We start from the raw sequence: 9,915 nt of genomic DNA on the forward strand, positions 1-9,915 counted from the left end.
CGCCTAGAGCCTGTGCTCCGCAACAAGAGAAGCCACCGCAATGAGAAGCCCGCGCACCGCAACAAAGAGTAGCCCCCGCTCGCCGCAACTAGAGAAAGCCCGTGTGCAGCAACGAAGACTCAATGCAGCCAAAAATAAAATAAATAAAAATAAATTTTAAAAAAGTCATAAACATCAAGAAAACAACCGTAAAAGAATCATTTAATTGAACATAATGGCGAGAACAAAAGATTTAATTAATCCCATTTTTCTTCTGCATAGTATCTATTGGTTACAGTAGACATAACCTGAATGAATGTGCATTTATAGTGATTCAACATAAAACATCTCTTACTTAAGTTTTTCTCCCTCTGTTCCTTGGAAAGATCAAATTACAAGTAAAAAGTAAATGTGAGAGTGCGCATATTATGAAGTTCTTAAGGACAGTAAACTCTTGAGTTTTTTTTTTTTTTTTTTTTAAAGGGAGTCAGGTAATGTAGTAGCAGGTAAAAGCTGGAGTTTATGAGTGACAACTAACTAACTGTAAGGTTCTATAATTACTTGTGGGCATGTAACGTATTCTTATCTTTAGCCTCCTAGGGAACAATATATTCCATTAGACTTACATGAAATTTATGTTTCACAAGCACATGAAGGTCAATAAATTCAATAGATAACAATGATGCTGGATTTAGCAGAACTCATAGAGTCTGGGTATATAATAACTAGAAAAAATTTAATTTCTGTAAAATACCTAGTGCTATAAAGTACTACAGAACTAAGGTATTTGCAGTCAAAATCAATCATAGATTTCTTTTTCTAATTATGAATTCTATTATATTATCTTCCCTCAAGGATGAGCCCTGGAAACATTAGTTGGCATATTCTGATAATTTGGTGTAGTAAGTTTAAATTAGAGCAGGAAACACATTTTTCCACTCAAAGTCAATATTGTTCATAAATACACATTACTTTATGTTTATTAAAGAAATTTTTAATAAATAAATTTAAAATAAATTTTGTTAAAGATTAACAAACTGTATATTATGTATCATATCATTGGTTAACTGCGCATGCATCATAAATTTATTTCTCCAAAATGGTAATCCACTCTGATTTATTGATACCATCTTATAATTCTTTCTTTTCTATGAGGTCAGTCATTCCCTCTCAACCTAACATCCCTTCTTGGAGAACTTGACCCATGCATCGTCTGGAATCAATAAAACTGAATACTGTACAACTTTTGCATCAACTCTTCCTTCCATCATCAACCCCATTCACGCTGGATCCAGATGGTTAGTTAATGATAAACAATTGACTGACACTGAGCCACCCAAACAAATTTTCTAGCCTAAGTGTTTGAAAATGAGACAAAAAGTTAGCTGGCTGTGATACATTTTCTGTGACGAGAATCAAGGGTGAGGACTGCTGCTTTTTGGGCAGCAGTAATGAGTTGGTCTGCAAAAAGACAATAAAGGAAGAATATGCATGAAAGGACAGTTTGAGATCAGAGAGAAATGAAGCCTAGGAGAGCAAGTGAGTGAGAAAGAAAACTGCTCCACGACAGTCCAGTTTCCACTAAAGTCAGCTTTCTTTCAGTAATTTTCTTTCATTATATTCTTTATATTCTTAAAATGAAAGTTTTCTAGACCTCCACTAAATGAGTTTTAGTCCTTGTATCCAAACTAAGGCTAAAATACCAAGATAGCTACATGGTGACAGCACAATGCTTGGCCATCGTGAGGCTCATTTGTATATTTACTGCCTAGTTTAGTGTGAGTTATGCAATCAATAAAAAATGGAAACTGACCTTCCTTTTGGCTATTTGAAAATGTTTAAAACTTTTTCTCTGTTTTATCAGAAACATGTAAAGAATTATAAAACTGAGTTAATGAGGAATTTTTATCAGGAACATTTTGGGAACTAAACTTCAAGAGCAAAATTGGAATACAGATCAATCTATAAGCTAATATTTATACCTATATTAATAATTCATTATAATTTGAGTGATTCTATCTAGATACTCATGCTTTCAGTGCCACCCACCTTCTATAGAACTCAATTCTGCCATCAGAGGCTGACTAAAGCAGAGACCCTCAGAGACTCTCATTCTCCTAGAAAGTTACCACCAACACCCACAACTTTATAACAACAATTATTTCCTCTCTCTTAATCAGTCCTGTAAATGTTCTTGATGATTTCAATATACTTGGAAAGGATGCTTCCAATCTCGTATCACCATTTCCTGATCTCCTCCTTGCCAATGATGTCATCTCCAGTCCCTCCTCAGGTATCTACCTCCATGGTCATAAGATAGATTTTGCTAAATATAGTCTTCACTCTTTCAGGACCTACACAGTTTACACTGTTTCTCACCTCTGTTTTGTTCTTAAACCCTCCAGACATGGCTTAGGTTCCACAGCCCATTTTCGTAATAACATCCTCATACGCCTCCTCAACTCCCTTGCCAAACTCTTTCTTCATAACATTATATTGACTTTACAGTCATGATTACCTAACATAAATTTTGCTGTTATTGTTACAAGCAATCCAACTAAATTTCCTTAGTCAATTCACTCTCTGACTCTCTATGATTTAATTTCATAGTTTCTCCTTCCATCTCAAATACCTGTTAATCCTTCCCCTCTCCTTGCTCTCAACCCATGAATTAGCCTCAGAAGCAATCAGAAGAGAATTGCTACATATTTTCCACCACACTGCTATTACTTTAATGATTCTTAAGACCCATGTAAAGCCAGCCTCTCTAATTAGATCCCAATCTTTTCCTGACTACCTAAAGATATCAGTCTTTCAGGTATCTCCTCTCTCCTGAAATGTCAGTTTTTCTTTATACTTAAACATTCCCATAAGTTTACAAAGATGCACATCTTAAATGTAAAAACAAAAAGTGACCCCCCAAAAGTTCCACAAGAAATGGCCTGAGGTCAATTTAATACTATATTTCCAAAGAGTAAGTTGAACTGAATTCTTCAAATAATAAAAAATAAGTTCCAGGAAAACAAAAGCTAGCAGACTGTGAAAATTATTCATAACCTATCTCATCCTACAAACACATGTTTTACATTTCATTCATATACCAGTAAAGTTTTATAGAGCATAGTAGAGAGTGATTACAAAATCAGCAGTCTGTAGAAATATAAGGATAACATGAAAGTTAGTAAAGGTATGACATGAATAATTTACTGGTTGTGAAAGGAAAGCATCATATTCTATGTCAATGCCTCTCTTTTCACCTTTTACTGAACTAAGATTAATTTTTTCATAACTTTCATATATACTTAGAGTGAACTGTAATGTTGGTCCAGTCCATCCACAATCTTGGTAAAGCAGTTTTTATTCTTTTAGAGCTGGTGACCACTGTAAGTAGCATATTTTTATGTCCCTATTAGTTTTGACAGGTCACATGTTTTGATAACTGATTATAAAAATAAAGAGATAAAAATAGATATGGAACAAAATTCAGCTTGTAGAATCTGAATCCAGAAGTAATATTTAGTACTACCTGCTTGCTTTGCTTACTTTGATCTTTTTCTTACTTGCTTACTATATTATTTGCTCACATACATAATCGTTCTGTGACAAATATAGTTAAGAAGAAAGATATATATGTTTGGATATTACATAGGTGGGAACTTGTTTGGGACACTAATCAGAGAATTTGATTTATCCAAATTCCCTCCAAGGATATTTGAACTTTAAATAAAGAATGTAGAATTCCACTCCATTTACACTTTCAAAGGTATTTCATAGCTAAATCAAAAGATAACATAATTTTATATTTAAAAATTGTTCTATATTGGGTCCTGACTATATATAAAGAACACAAATAAGGGTTTGTAAAAAGCCTCTAAATGGACTCTGGTTTTTGGCTCCACATGTAAGGGATTTAGAAGTCACCATTCTGTCCTAACAACAAGTAAAAAGCTGACCAAACTGAAAAATCGATTTTTCTTGGAGCCAGAAGAGAGGTGAAGACACCGGACAAACCACTGCCCCAAGATTGGAGAAACAGGTAAATACATGGCATCATGGCACACCTGAGCAGAACTTCTGAGCAGAAGTGAAAACTGCCTTGCAAGAAATGTTAAAAGAAGTTTGTAGTCACCCCAAAAGCACACACTCACGCCCCCTCCAGTCACCTCCCCTTTCCCCCACAATGTGTCCTAACTTCCAACCACATAGATTCACTTTGCCTGTTTATGAATTTTGTATGCATGAAATTATATAGCATATGCAATTTGTGAAAATCCATTGAGCTACACGCTTAAGATTTACGTGCTTTTTAGTTTAGTTAACAATATTGTACCACTGTCATCTTCTTGGGTTTGGTATTTATCCAAAGGAGTTGAAAATTTATATCCACACAAATATCTGTACATGGATGTTTATGGCAGCTTTATTCATCATTGCCCAAGTCTGGAAGCAACCAAGATATCCTTCAATAGGTTAATGGATGGGTACATCCAGACAATGGAATATTATTCAGTGCTAAAAAGAAATGAATTTTCAAGCCATGAAAAGATACAGAGGAAACTTAAATACATATTACTAAGGAAAGTGCCAATATGGAAATACTATACACTATATGATTCCAACTATATGACATTCTGGAAAAGGCAAAATTATGGGAGACAGTAAAATGATCAATAATTGCCAGAGTTTGGGGGGATAAAGAGGAAGAGCACAATTTCAGGGCAGTGAAAATACTATAACAATGTTATATGTCTTTATATATTTGTCCAAACCCATAGAGTATACAACACCAAGAACCCTAATGTAAATATGTACTTTGCATGATTAAGATGTGTCAATATAGGTACATCACTTGTAACAAATGTACCACTCTGGTGAGTGATGATAATGGGCAAAGCTGTGCTTGTGTGAAAATAGTGAATATATGGGAAAGGTCTGTACCTTCCTCTCAAGTTTGCTGTAAACCTAAAACTGCTCTAAAAAAAAAGTCTTAAAAAAAGGAAAGAATGCAGGCAATTCTCCTCATTCATTTACAGGAAATAGCAATCATAACTCTGGTTTCAGCATTCTGTTTAGTGCACAGAGTAAGTCAAACTACGCAATATGGTGCCACTTTCTTTGACATATAGATTATTGTCAAATGTAAAAAAAGTTTCTGAAATCTTAAATTGGATATTCATATAATCATTCTAACAATATTTATATGTTATTAGGATAAAAGATTGTCACTTTGAACAATATGAATTATTTTCCTCATGAAATATTAAATAAAATCATTTTTCTTGGCATCGTGTCATCGTAAGTATCCACAGTACATCCTAAAACAGTGCTTAATTTAACACATCATGAGGCAAAAAACTTCCAAGTAAAACTAAATATTAAAATTCAAAAAGCTTAAATATATAAATCCTAACATGAACTGCTAGAAGAGATAGTCAATGTTTATAGTATTTTTAAAAATCATTAGTCATTAAACTCCTAACTTAAAACTTTAAATCTCTTTCTGAAGGATTACCTCAGAATGACCCTTTATATTTAATATAGCATTTTTTTTAAAGCTTGCACCCTACTCTATAAATATAAAAGGATTTACCAGCCAGGGAATGACAAAAACTACCAAAGAAAGGAGCAATGGGAAATTACAACGTTTTAAGGTGTTTCAGCTCTTTATCATCATCATACTTTGTGTTGTCTTCCTAGTCATAAATTCAAAAAAAAATACTTAATGCAATTTAAAATCAAACCCATTTGGGGACTTTATATAAGCAAAATATATGCATTATATAAATAATCATTTTTATGCCAAATAAAATAATAAATTATTACATGACATTATTATACAACAAACTTTACACCTAAAAAATCTGAATATATTTAAAGCATTGTTATAATTTTCAAAGGAAGGGCTCCTTACAATCAGAGAGTATTAAAGATATATAAAATTTGTTGACAAAGTAAGTATCTACTATGAGTAGATACATCCCTACTTGGGTTAGTGATTTACCTCTTTCTAATAGATTAGATATAGTATAACCTATATAATTTCCTTTTAAGCATTTTTATTATGAATTGGCTGGTGGCTTGAAAAGATAAATTAAAAGGTACGTTCTTATATAATTTCAGCATTCTTTTCATCTCAGTTTCCTTTGGAAACATCAGAATTTTTCACTTGAGACAATACACTTACAAAAATTATTTATAGCTCTGATTTATGTTGATCTTACACAGGGATAAAGTTTTAAATAAAATATTTTCCAAATTATCTTTTTAAATATGCATTTAACATTAATTAGTTGAAGGTATTTCAGAATATTAAAAATTATAGTACCACTTTAGTACATAGATTTCATTCACTTCATTTTTAATTCATAAATGTTAATAATAATAATAGAACCATTTAACTTTTCAACCTATAATTCAAATATTTTCTGTATCTGTATTAAGGGTACTATTAAATCAATACCTGCACTTAACTTTTCTCCACTTCTAAATCCATCCTATCCAATTCTTCCCATAGTCCAAATCATTTAAATAACCCAGTCCATTAAAGAATATTTTGATTGTACTATTTTCCTGATCAACTATGGTTCCATAATGTCTATAAACTTAGTCTGTCGTCTCAGGTTCTAAACCTGTCTAATTGAATCAAACTTCTGAAAGAAACCAGATTTGATATCATCTAAAAACATACTGGTTTCACATCTTACCTTCTACTTTTACCATTTCCCCATTTTAAGTGTTTCTCTATTGTCTTAACCATGCCCATTCTTGAAAAAACTCAGTTCCCTGCTTTTCCATGAAGCATCTTTTCTCTATTAAAGTATGCATTTTCTCTTCTTCTGAATTCTCAAGACCTACATGAAGATCTTGGAATATGCATTATTATATTGTTTATTGTTTTTTAATTTTACCATCAACTCCAATCTAATTTAAAAAACATTGAGATTAGATAATATGTCTTATATCTCTTCACATCTGCACTATCAAGCTTTTAGTAGGACTTTATTAGGGTTAAATAATTGTTTAGTACTAATTAATTACCCAACTCATCTGTATTTTGATGAATCCACTTTATAATATACAGTATTCCATGTGTGATTTGACTTCTAATGCTATTAATGATAATCATCTACAGGTTTTAACTTGCTGAAGAGAACGTGTTTTAGTAATAAAATACAACTCTAAAAGTGGGACTCTTTAGCTTGTGATAATATAAAACTCAATTATTACAAATAAAGACAATTATATGTATCAATCGTTCATTACAACTGGGAAAAATAAACAACTTTTAATTATAAGAATGATGAATGACTTCAACAATTGTCTAAGTTAGACAAGTTTTACAAAAGCAAACTAGATCTAAATGCATCCCATATGTCTTGATTCTAACACCAAAGAAAAAGAATTCTTAAAAAAGCATGTTTTATACATGGCTTCATGCTATACTAGTACTACCCCTTGAGAGTGAACTGTGATACTGAATAATGTTTTGGCATGGATTATAGAATGAGCTCATTATATTACACAAAACATATATCAGAAAAGATATTGAATTTCTTACTGGTCATAAGAAGCTACAGTGAATAGATGTGTCTTGAGAAATACCCTTAAAAAGTTAAAATTATCTTTAATCCAATCATTAATCCACAGTTAATTCGATTATAAATCCAAAAATATGGAATCATTCATATGCAAAGCAGGATGAAGAACACTGGAACAAAATCACTTTCAATTCCCAAGCAGTAATTTCCAATACCCAAAGTCTTGATGTATGGACTCCCTTTCCTCTGCCAGTTTTGCATTTGACATGGGTTTTATTATTATTATTATTTTTATTTTTTAGCGGTACGCGGGCCTCTCACTGCTGTGGCCTCTCCCGTTGCGGAGCGCAGGCTCCGGACGCGCAGGCTCAGCGGCCATGGCCCACGGGCCCAGTCGCTCCGCGGCATGTGGGATCCTCCCGGACCGGGGCACGAACCTGTGTCCCCTGCATCGGCAGGCTGACTCTCAACCACTGCGCCACCAAGCAAGCCCTTATTTTGTAATTTTTGACAAATTTTTGATTTTGCTAAAACCACTAAAAAATTCAGGTAGTCCTAAACATAACAGCTATTAATTTGAGATTTGTTAAGTATTTACAGTAGTACATTTGGGGCTATATTATCTTACAGCTATGTTTCCTTTACATTTTATTTTCTAAATAATTTTTGTAAATAAGAGCCTTTTCCAGAGCATAGGAAACCACTCTAAAATAAATGAGTTGAGACTATGCACATTTCACAGAAGAACAGAAGACAATATAGTGATACTTATTAACAACTGAATCAATTAAAGTTCTAGATATTTCTTAGGATGCTTATTCTATAGATTGACTTAATAATACATAAGACAAGGACAGACAGAAATTATGTTGAAATGAGGCTCAGATTTCCATTCTAAAGAGAATAGACACAGCCAGTTTCAACATATATGTTATGATATACAATAATCAAAACATAACTGCCAATTTAGGATTACGAAGACTATTTTAAAATCAAAGAAAGTGAATCTAAGGAATTTTGAATGATCCTGCCATGACCATAGAGCTGGTAGTGCATCTACTCCCAGAAATAAGGTAGCCTTCTATTGAAGAATGTGTTCAGGTTAAATGCTTCAACCTTTTTAAAGTGGAAATCAGCCTAAGTTGAATATACTCAGCTCATCAGGGGATCTTGTATTTGGAACATATCTTTTTAGTGCCCTATAAAATGTATTTTATTAAGCTGAGCTTGATACTATGTTATTAGCCTACATCCTAAGAAATTTTGATAACCAACCAAGAAAAGCCATGTTGTATTTAGTATAGGCAAACATTGTTGAGACATGTATTACCCACCGAGGTCACATGCCTTCTTATTTCCATTTGCCCTCTAAGTTTTCACATGTAGAACTCTATCCTCATCCTTCAATTCTCATGCTAGACTTAACTTTCTTTATTGATGGCCTTGTAGCTAGATCAAAGAAAATTATTTTTTCAGTCACTTGGAAGAGAGGCTTGGTGCTTCTTGGGTACCAAATCATATATATATAAATATATATATATATATATATACATATACATATAAAGAACTCTATTCATACTTAGGACAGCCTTTTAGGCTTATTTGTGTATTCAAATGACTATACCACCAACCTCAGGCCACTCCCCTCTCCACAAAACCAACCAATCACCTCTCCTCTCTATGTATACTCTCTCATGAGTTTCCCTAATCAATTATCTAGCAAGTTTCATGTAGCATGGTTTTTATTTCACAACTGTGACAAAAGCTAATAAACTTTGTTTTATAAAAGCACATTTGCATGAGTAGGTTTCATTCAGAGTACAGTTAGTTAATAAACAAGTGTAAATGTCATATCTGATCCTTCTATTTTGATAGGGAAGCAGAGGCGACATATCTAAATTTAAAAAGAGCATGCTGTAATGAACATTGGTGTGCATGTATCCTTTCAAATTATGGTTTTCTCCGGATATATTGCAGCACTATTTACAATAGCCAGGACATGGAAGCAACCTAAATGTCCATCAACAGAGGAATGGATAAAGAAGATGTGGTACATATATACAGTGGAATATTACTCAGCCATAAAAAAGAATGAAATGATGCCATTTGCAGTGACATGGATGGACCTAGAAATTGTCATACTGAGTGAAGTCAGACAGAGAAAGACAAATACATGATATTGATTATATGTGGAATCTTAAAAATGTACTAATGAACCTATTTACAAAACAGAAACTGAGTCACAGATGTGGAAAACAAACTTGTGGTTATCAGGGGAAAAGGGGGAGAGGGATAAATTGGGAGATTGGGACGACATATACACACTACTATATATAAATAGATAATCAACAAGGGCCTACCATATAACACAGGGAACTCAACACTGTGTAATAACCTC

This window comes from Physeter macrocephalus, chromosome 5 (assembly GCF_002837175.3).
Source record: "Physeter macrocephalus isolate SW-GA chromosome 5, ASM283717v5, whole genome shotgun sequence".
Classification (NCBI taxonomy): Eukaryota; Metazoa; Chordata; class Mammalia; order Artiodactyla; family Physeteridae; genus Physeter; species Physeter macrocephalus.